This window comes from Paramisgurnus dabryanus, chromosome 18, assembly GCF_030506205.2.
Source record: "Paramisgurnus dabryanus chromosome 18, PD_genome_1.1, whole genome shotgun sequence".
NCBI classification, from domain to species: domain Eukaryota; kingdom Metazoa; phylum Chordata; class Actinopteri; order Cypriniformes; family Cobitidae; genus Paramisgurnus; species Paramisgurnus dabryanus.
In genome coordinates this window covers 37,366,567-37,374,066 of record NC_133354.1, presented here as the reverse complement: position 1 = coordinate 37,374,066, position 7,500 = coordinate 37,366,567, and the positions used below count along the sequence as shown (strand labels likewise).

The window sequence follows — 7,500 nt, the reverse complement described above, 5'->3', positions numbered from 1 at the left end:
AATCGGTGCAGAAGCGAACTGAGCCATCACTCTTAGGGACAAGGAGGCAAGGAGAACTCCAGCCACTGGAACTCGGAACAGCCAACCCATTATCAAGGAGATACTTCACTTCATTTTGCATTATAACTCGCTTAGTCGGATTAACACGGTAAGCGTGCTGTTTAATAGGTGGGTGATCTCCAACGTCAATATCATGAGATACCACATTTGTACGTGAAGGAATGTCGGAAAACAAATCGAGATGAGAATATATTAATTGAGAAATATCTTCTCGGTAAAGGTCAGACAAATAAGATAAATGCACTCTCAGGTCTTGCAAAGTCTCTGAATTTTGTAAACGGACACCAGAAGCAGAGACACTTCGCACGTTTAAATTGTCTTCGCTAGGACAATAAGAATGCGACGCAGCAACATGAGAAACCGAGGCAACAGAGATTTTTGTCTCGCTACCAGAGTCTCGAGAGAGATAACGCTTTAACATGTTGAGATGACACACACGCTTCTTTCGCCGTCTTTCGGGCGTGCGAATCACATAATCAGTGTCACTGAGTTTGGCATCGATTTCATAGGGACCAGAAAATTTTGCCTGCAAAGCAGATCCAACAACAGGTAATAAAGCTAAAACCTTGTCACCCACTTGAAAGGAGCAAGGAGCAGCCTTTAAATCAAAACGAGCTTTCATCTTCGCCTGCGTAGACGAAAGAGAAGCACGAGCCAAATCGCAACATCGATGCAACCTTTCGCGGAAGTTGCTTACATAATCTAGCACATTCGTAACAGTGGACTCCCATGTCATCCACTTCTCTTTAAGCAACTTCAATGGGCCACGCACAGTATGGCCAAACACTAAATCAGCGGGGCTGAAACCTAAAGATTCCTGTGGAGTTTCACGCACAGCAAAAAGCAGTAAAGGTAGACCATCATCCCATTCTTTCTCTGAGCCAGCACAGTACGTGCGCAGCATTGACTTAAGAGTCTGGTGAAACCGCTCTAAAGCGCCTTGGGATTCAGGATGGTAAGCACTAGAGGTTTGATGGTCAATATTCAATTGAGAGAGCACTTGTTTAAAGAGCCTGGACGTAAAATTAGTGCCCTGATCAGTCTGCACTACCCTAGGAAGGCCAAAAGTAGAAAATAACTTAATAAGAGCGCGCAAAACAACCTTTGCTTTCAGTGAACGTTATGGCACCGCCTCTGGAAAGCGAGTAGCTGCACACATCATAGTTAACATATATTGATGTCCAGATTTAGTTCGAGGTAAGGGTCCTACACAGTCTAAAATAATGCGCTCAAAAGGCTCTCCCATAGCAGGGATAGGTCGAAGAGGTGCAGGGATTATTTTCTGATTTGGTTTTCCCGCGAGCTGGCAAATATGACAAGTTCGGCAATACTCCACTACGTCAGATTTTAATCCGGGCCAAAAAAAGTGACGGAGTACGCGATGGTAAGTCTTCGTGATACCCAAATGCCTAGACATACTATGATCGTGAGCCAGATTTAACACTTGTAAACGATATTTAGTCGGCACAACTATCTGAAACACTGAATAAAGTTCAGGTATAGAAGTGGTAGGAGACCACTTCCTCATAAGCAACCCATCATCCCAAAAAAAGTTACATATTTTTCGGACGACTTTTCTTTGCTCACCGCAGAAACTCTGCATGCAGCAAGTGAAGTGTCATCGCGCTGTTCGCTAATAAGCATCTCTCTATCAGCGAAAGTTGACAAGTCCAGTTCAGCACCACCAAGAGTGGACAGCGACTCAGGACGAGGGCACATAGGATCGCACGGATCTTTAGGGCAGACATTCACATCGTCCGTGTTAACTGGAGAGGAGAGAAAACTGTCAGACAAATCAAGGACGTCATTAAATTTACGAGTCTGCGCCCGCGTAATCGCACAAAAAGGGAATATTGAAGGAGGGGCAGAAATTGGGTGCATTTCGACAGCCATTGGATCATCAATTACCTGGGGAAGAGCTAACACTTTGCCTCCAGCCAGATCATTTCCGAGGATGAAGTCAACCCCTTTAACAGGTAGCTGAGGGCGAACAGCCACTTTAACACAGCCCTCAACTAACTCGGATTGAACATACACATTATGCAAAGGAACTTTAAGTATGCCCAGCTCAATACCTTGAATTAACACATCTGACCCAGAATACGAATCATTTGAAAATGGCAACACACTGTCGACAATAAACGATTGGGCAGCCCCAGTGTCACGAAGAACTCGAATAGGAACCAGTTTCCCTTCCTCGCCCGGGAGAGAAACTAAGCCCTTTGAAACAAATGGATCATACACAGAATCAATTACCTGATCAGGTAAATTAAACACCGAGCTAGCAGTACGAGCAAAAGCAACACCTTTAGTATTTTTCCCTTTAAAAGGCGCATTCTTTTTTTCCAACACCGGACAGGCAGCAATAAGGTGACCAGTTCTACGGCAGTAAAAACACTCACGTTTTTCATTTGATTCTGTAACAATTTTAGAACTTCTCGTGCTTCTCTCCGAGTTAGAGGTAACATTTTCTCGACGAGCAGTCAAAACGAAAGTGCTTTTATGCGTCAAAATGAACTCGTCCGCACAAACCGCGGCCTTAGCAAGCGAAGTCACTTTTTGTTCGTTTAGATAGACTACAATTTTGTCAGGTAACGAATTTTTAAAATCCTCAATGAGCAAAAGCTCCCGAAGCTGTGCGAAATCGTTAACCTTACTGGAGTAGCACCATTTATCAAAAAGAGCCGCCTTTTCACGGGCAAACTCCACAAAAGTCTGATTGGCAGTTTTCACATGTGTACGAAATTTCTGACGATAAGCCTCGGGCACTAATTCATAAGCCCTTAAAATAGTAGCTTTTAACACATCGTAATCGAGGCTTTCTCCAACAGATAAAGATGCACATACTTCTTGCGCCTTACCAACTAACTTGCATTGCAACAATAGTGACCAAACGTCCTTAGGCCAATGCAAGGCAGCGGCAATACGTTCGAAAGCATTAAAATACGAATCAACCTCACTTTCTCTGAAGGTAGGAACCAAACGAATTTGCTTGCTAATGTCAAAATCTGCAGTTACAGGAATAGCAGTGCCCGTACCAGGCAATGGACTCACCCCAACCGGACGCATTCCTTGTGTCTGCAGCTCAAACTGCCTATACCGCAACAACTGGGTATCGTGCTCCTGCCGCTTGGCTTCCAGGTCAAGCTCTTTAAGCCGTATCGCCAGCCTCAGGTCTTCTGTACTCAGACCTATAAACGGATGGGGATTCAAACCTCCGTCTGCGGGCGGCACCCTGTCGGAAGCCTCCGCTGCCGCCAGTGTGTCCTCCCCAAACGAGGCCGCATCCCCACCCAGCGGTTCAGATGGATCCTCGGCTTTTAACACCCCAGCAATCAAAAGATTATCCTGCAACAGATCTCTAAGAACTTGTTTAGTGGACGGTTTGGGAATAGCGATGTCATAATATTCAGCAATCATAACTAAATCAGATTTGCGGCATTTCTGCAGCGTCTGCAGCGTAGGTGATTGTTTAAAAACCTCCATACTAAACTCCATAGTCAAAACGTACACTCTCTCCCCACAAATCAAATAAAACTGCCAAAAATGGGCTACTCACCAGTAAGGTATATAACAAAAACGAAAGTGCTAACAAAAACCGTTGGACGAGCCCCCATTCTGTTACAACCTCTAGGGGAAAATTGCAACAAATAAAATAGGAGTTAAGGCTCCCCCCAGCCGTCAGACCAAAATACAAGAAAGACACCAAAAAAATTATAAATATGTGGATTAATTTATTATATAAAAAGGTCAAGCAGTGTCAGTCACTGTTTAGTAACGAATACAGCTTTAGGGTGAACAATATGCCCAAAATAACAAACAAAACAATACTAAAAAGGAAAACGGGTAACTAACTAACCTTGCAGATGGGACAAAGGAAATTACAAGACATCTTACCTTCCTACGCTAACCAAAATATAAAGAAATAGTTAGGGAAAAATAAATACAGGGCAGGTCACCCCTACCATGACATAGTTTACAAATGTGATTCCATTACAATTGTTATCAAAATATTCGGTCTGGCGGCTGACGGAGCTCTGAGCACCACGACCGGCCCGTAGTCATGGAAAGCTGCCATTTCACCGTAGCTCGTCTCTTTTGAAAAGAAACATATTAGCAACCACCAATCACAGTCGCGGGGTGGAGCTAAACTTGATGACGGGGCGGCAACTCGCCTGTCAGTCCCAATCTGCGAGTGTAAGAAAGGGAGAGAGAGAAAAAAGAGCGCAACAAAAAAACAAGACAACACAACCAATATACATTCTCATAACAATTAATTAATTATTTATGTCATTTTTTCCCATGAATGCGTTCTTTCTGTAAGCGTTCACTGATGTCATGGCGTTGCCGCATAAGTCTTGAAGTGTCTATCGAATCGATTCAGCACTCGCTTACAGCCACACCACCCTGAGCACGCCCGCTCTCGTCTGATCTCGGAAGCCAAGCAGGGTCGGACCTGGTTAGTACTTGGATGGGAGACCGCCTGGGAATACCAGGTGCTTTAAGCATTTAATTAATTAATTATTTATGTCATTTTTTCCCATGAATGCGTCCTTTCTGTAAGCATTTACCGATGTCATGGCGTTGCCACAATAGACTTGAAGTGTCTCTCGAATCGAGTCAGCACTCGCTTACGGCCACACCACCCTGAGCACGCCCGCTCTCGTCTGATCTCGGAAGCCAAGCAGGGTCGGGCCTGGTTAGTACTTGGATGGGAGACCGCCTGGGAATACCAGGTGCTGGAAGCATTTAATTAATTAATTATTTATGTCATTTTTTCCAATGAATGCGTTCTTTCTGTAAACGTTCACTGATGTCATGGCGTTGCCACATAAGTCTTGAAGTGTCTATCAAATCGAGTCAGCACTCGCTTATGGCCACACCACCCTGAGTACGCCCACTCTCGTCTGATATCGGAAGCCAAGCAGGGTCGGGCCTGGTTAGTACTTGGATGGGAGACCGCCTGGGAATACCAGGTGCTGTAAGCATTTAATTAATTAATTATTTATTTATGTCATTTTTTCCCATAATTACGTCCTTTTTGTAAGCATTTACCGATGTCATTGCGTTGCCACATTAGTCTTGAAGTGTCTCTCGAATCGACTCAGCACTCGCTTACGTCCACACCACCCTGAGCACGCCCGCTCTCGTCTGATCTCGGAAGCCAAGCAGGGTCGGGCCTGGTTAGTGCTTGGATGGGAGACCGCCTGGGAATACCAGGTGCTGTAAGCATTTAATTAATTAATTATTTATGTCATTTTTTCCCATGAATGCGTTCTTTCTGTAAGCGTTCACTGATGTCATGGCGTTGCCACATAAGTCTTGAAGTGTCTATCGAATCGAGTCAGCACTCGTTTACGGCCACACCACCCTGAGCACGCCCGCTCTCGTCTGATCTCGGAAGCCAAGCAGGGTCGGGCCTGGTTAGTACTTGGATGGGAGACCGCCTGGGAATACCAGGTGCTTTAAGCATTTAATTAATTAATTATTTATTTATGTCATTTTTTCCCATGAATGTGTCCTTTTTGTAAGCATTTACCGATGTCATGGCGTTGCCACATTAGTCTTGAAGTGTCTCTCGAATCGAGTTGGCACTCGTTTACGGCCACACCACCCTGAGCACACCTGCTCTCGTCTGATCTTGGAAGCCAAGCAAGGTCGGGCCTGGTTAGTACTTGGATGGGAGACCGCCTGGGAATACCAGGTGCTGTAAGCATTTAATTAATTAATTATTTATGTCATTTTTTCCCATGAATGCATTCTTTCTTTTAGCGTTCACTGATGTCATGGCGTTGCCACATAAGTCTTGAAGTTTCTATCGAATCGAGTCGGCACTCGCTTACGGCCACACCACCCTAAGCACGCCCGCTTTCGTCTGATCTCGGAAGCCAAGCAGGGTCGGGCCTGGTTAGTACTTGAATGGGAGACTGCCTGGGAATACCAGGTGCTGTAAGCATTTAATTAATTAATTAATTATTTATGTCATTTTTTCCCATGAATGCGTTCTTTCTGTAAGCGTTCACTGATGTCATGGCGTTGCCACATAAGTCTTGAAGTGTCTATCGAATCAAATCAGCACTCGCTTACGGCCACACCACCCTGAGCACGCCCGCTCTCGTCCGATCTCAGAAGCCAAGCAGGGTCAGGCCTGGTTAGTACTTGGATGGGAGACCGCCTGGGAATACTAGGTGCTGTAAGCATTTAATTAATTATTTATTTATTTATGTAATTTTTTCCCAAAATTACGTCCTTTTTGTAAGCATTTACCGATGTCATTGCATTGCCACATTAGTCTTGAAGTGTCTCTCGAATCGAGTCAGCACTCGCTTATGGCCACACCACCCTGAGCACGCCCGCTCTCGTCTGATCTCGGAAGCCAAGCAGGGTCGGGCCTGGTTAGTACTTGGATGGGAGACCGCCTGGCAATACCAGGTGCTGTAAGCATTTAATTAATTAATTATTTATTTATGTCATTTTTTCCCACGAATGCGTCATTTTTATAAACATTTACCGATGTCATTGCGTTGCCACATTAGTCTTGAAGTGTCTCTCGAATCAAGTCAGCACTCGATTACGGCCACACCACAATGAGCACGCCCGCTCTCGTCTGATCTCGGAAGCCAAGCAGGGTCGGGCCTGGTTAGTTCTTGGATGGGAGACCGCCTGGGAATACCAGGTGCTGTAAGCTTTTAATTAATTATTTATTTATTTATGTAATTTTTTGTAAATGCATCCTTTCTGTAAGCATAGACTGATGGCATGGCGTTGCCACATTAGTCTTGAAGTGTCTCTCGAATCGAGTCAGCATTTGCTTACGGCCACACCACCCTAAGCACGCCTGCTCTCGTCTGATCTCGGAAGCCAAGCAGGGTCGGGCCTGGTTAGTACTTCGATGGGAGACCGCCTGGGAATACCAGGTGCTGTAAGCAATTAATTAATTATTTATTTATGTCATTTTTTCCCATAATTACGTCCTTTTTGTAAGCATTTACCGATGTCATTGCGTTGCCACATTAGTCTTGAAGTGTCTTTCGAATCGAGTCAGCACTCGCTTACGGCCACACCACCCTGAGCACGCCCGCTCTCGTCTGATCTCGGAAGCCAAGCAGGGTGGGCCTGGTTAGTACTTGGATGGGAGACCGCCTAGGAATACCAGGTGCTGTAAGCATTTAATTAATTAATTATTTATTTATGTCATTTTTTCCCATGAATGTGTCCTTTTTGTAAGCATTTACCGATGTCATGGCGTTGCCACATTAGTCTTGAAGTGTCTCTCGAATCGAGTCGGCACTCGCTTACGGCCACACCACCCTGAGCACGCCCGCTCTCGTCTGATCTCGGAAGCCAAGCAGGGTTGGGCCCGGTTAGTACTTGGATGGGAGACCGACTGGGAATACCAGGTGCTGTAAGCATTTAATTAATTAATTATTTATTTATGTC

At 45.0% G+C, this 7,500-nt stretch overlaps 2 non-coding genes and 11 pseudogenes across 2 annotated transcripts; all 13 read left to right on the top strand.

Annotated features, from left to right (window-relative positions):
• The first annotated feature begins 4,449 nt into the window (after positions 1–4,449).
• LOC135753058 (5S ribosomal RNA) lies at positions 4,450–4,568 on the top strand (annotated as a pseudogene).
• Positions 4,569–4,689: 121 nt separating this feature from the next.
• On the top strand, positions 4,690–4,808 carry LOC135752981 (5S ribosomal RNA). Its single transcript, XR_010533427.1, has one exon. It is a non-coding gene; the product is annotated as a 5S ribosomal RNA (ribosomal RNA).
• Positions 4,809–4,929: 121 nt separating this feature from the next.
• Positions 4,930–5,048, top strand: LOC135753090 (5S ribosomal RNA; annotated as a pseudogene).
• A 125-nt stretch (positions 5,049–5,173) lies between these two features.
• Positions 5,174–5,292, top strand: LOC135753071 (5S ribosomal RNA; annotated as a pseudogene).
• Positions 5,293–5,413: 121 nt separating this feature from the next.
• Positions 5,414–5,532, top strand: LOC135753030 (5S ribosomal RNA; annotated as a pseudogene).
• A 125-nt stretch (positions 5,533–5,657) lies between these two features.
• LOC135753079 (5S ribosomal RNA) lies at positions 5,658–5,776 on the top strand (annotated as a pseudogene).
• A 121-nt stretch (positions 5,777–5,897) lies between these two features.
• On the top strand, positions 5,898–6,016 carry LOC135753097 (5S ribosomal RNA; annotated as a pseudogene).
• A 125-nt stretch (positions 6,017–6,141) lies between these two features.
• Positions 6,142–6,260, top strand: LOC135753093 (5S ribosomal RNA; annotated as a pseudogene).
• Positions 6,261–6,385: 125 nt separating this feature from the next.
• On the top strand, positions 6,386–6,504 carry LOC135753046 (5S ribosomal RNA; annotated as a pseudogene).
• Positions 6,505–6,629: 125 nt separating this feature from the next.
• Positions 6,630–6,748, top strand: LOC135753124 (5S ribosomal RNA; annotated as a pseudogene).
• Positions 6,749–6,870: 122 nt separating this feature from the next.
• LOC135753038 (5S ribosomal RNA) lies at positions 6,871–6,989 on the top strand (annotated as a pseudogene).
• Positions 6,990–7,110: 121 nt separating this feature from the next.
• Positions 7,111–7,228, top strand: LOC135753073 (5S ribosomal RNA; annotated as a pseudogene).
• A 125-nt stretch (positions 7,229–7,353) lies between these two features.
• Positions 7,354–7,472, top strand: LOC135753228 (5S ribosomal RNA). The gene has a single exon (XR_010533534.1). It is a non-coding gene; the product is annotated as a 5S ribosomal RNA (ribosomal RNA).
• Positions 7,473–7,500: the final 28 nt, after the last annotated feature.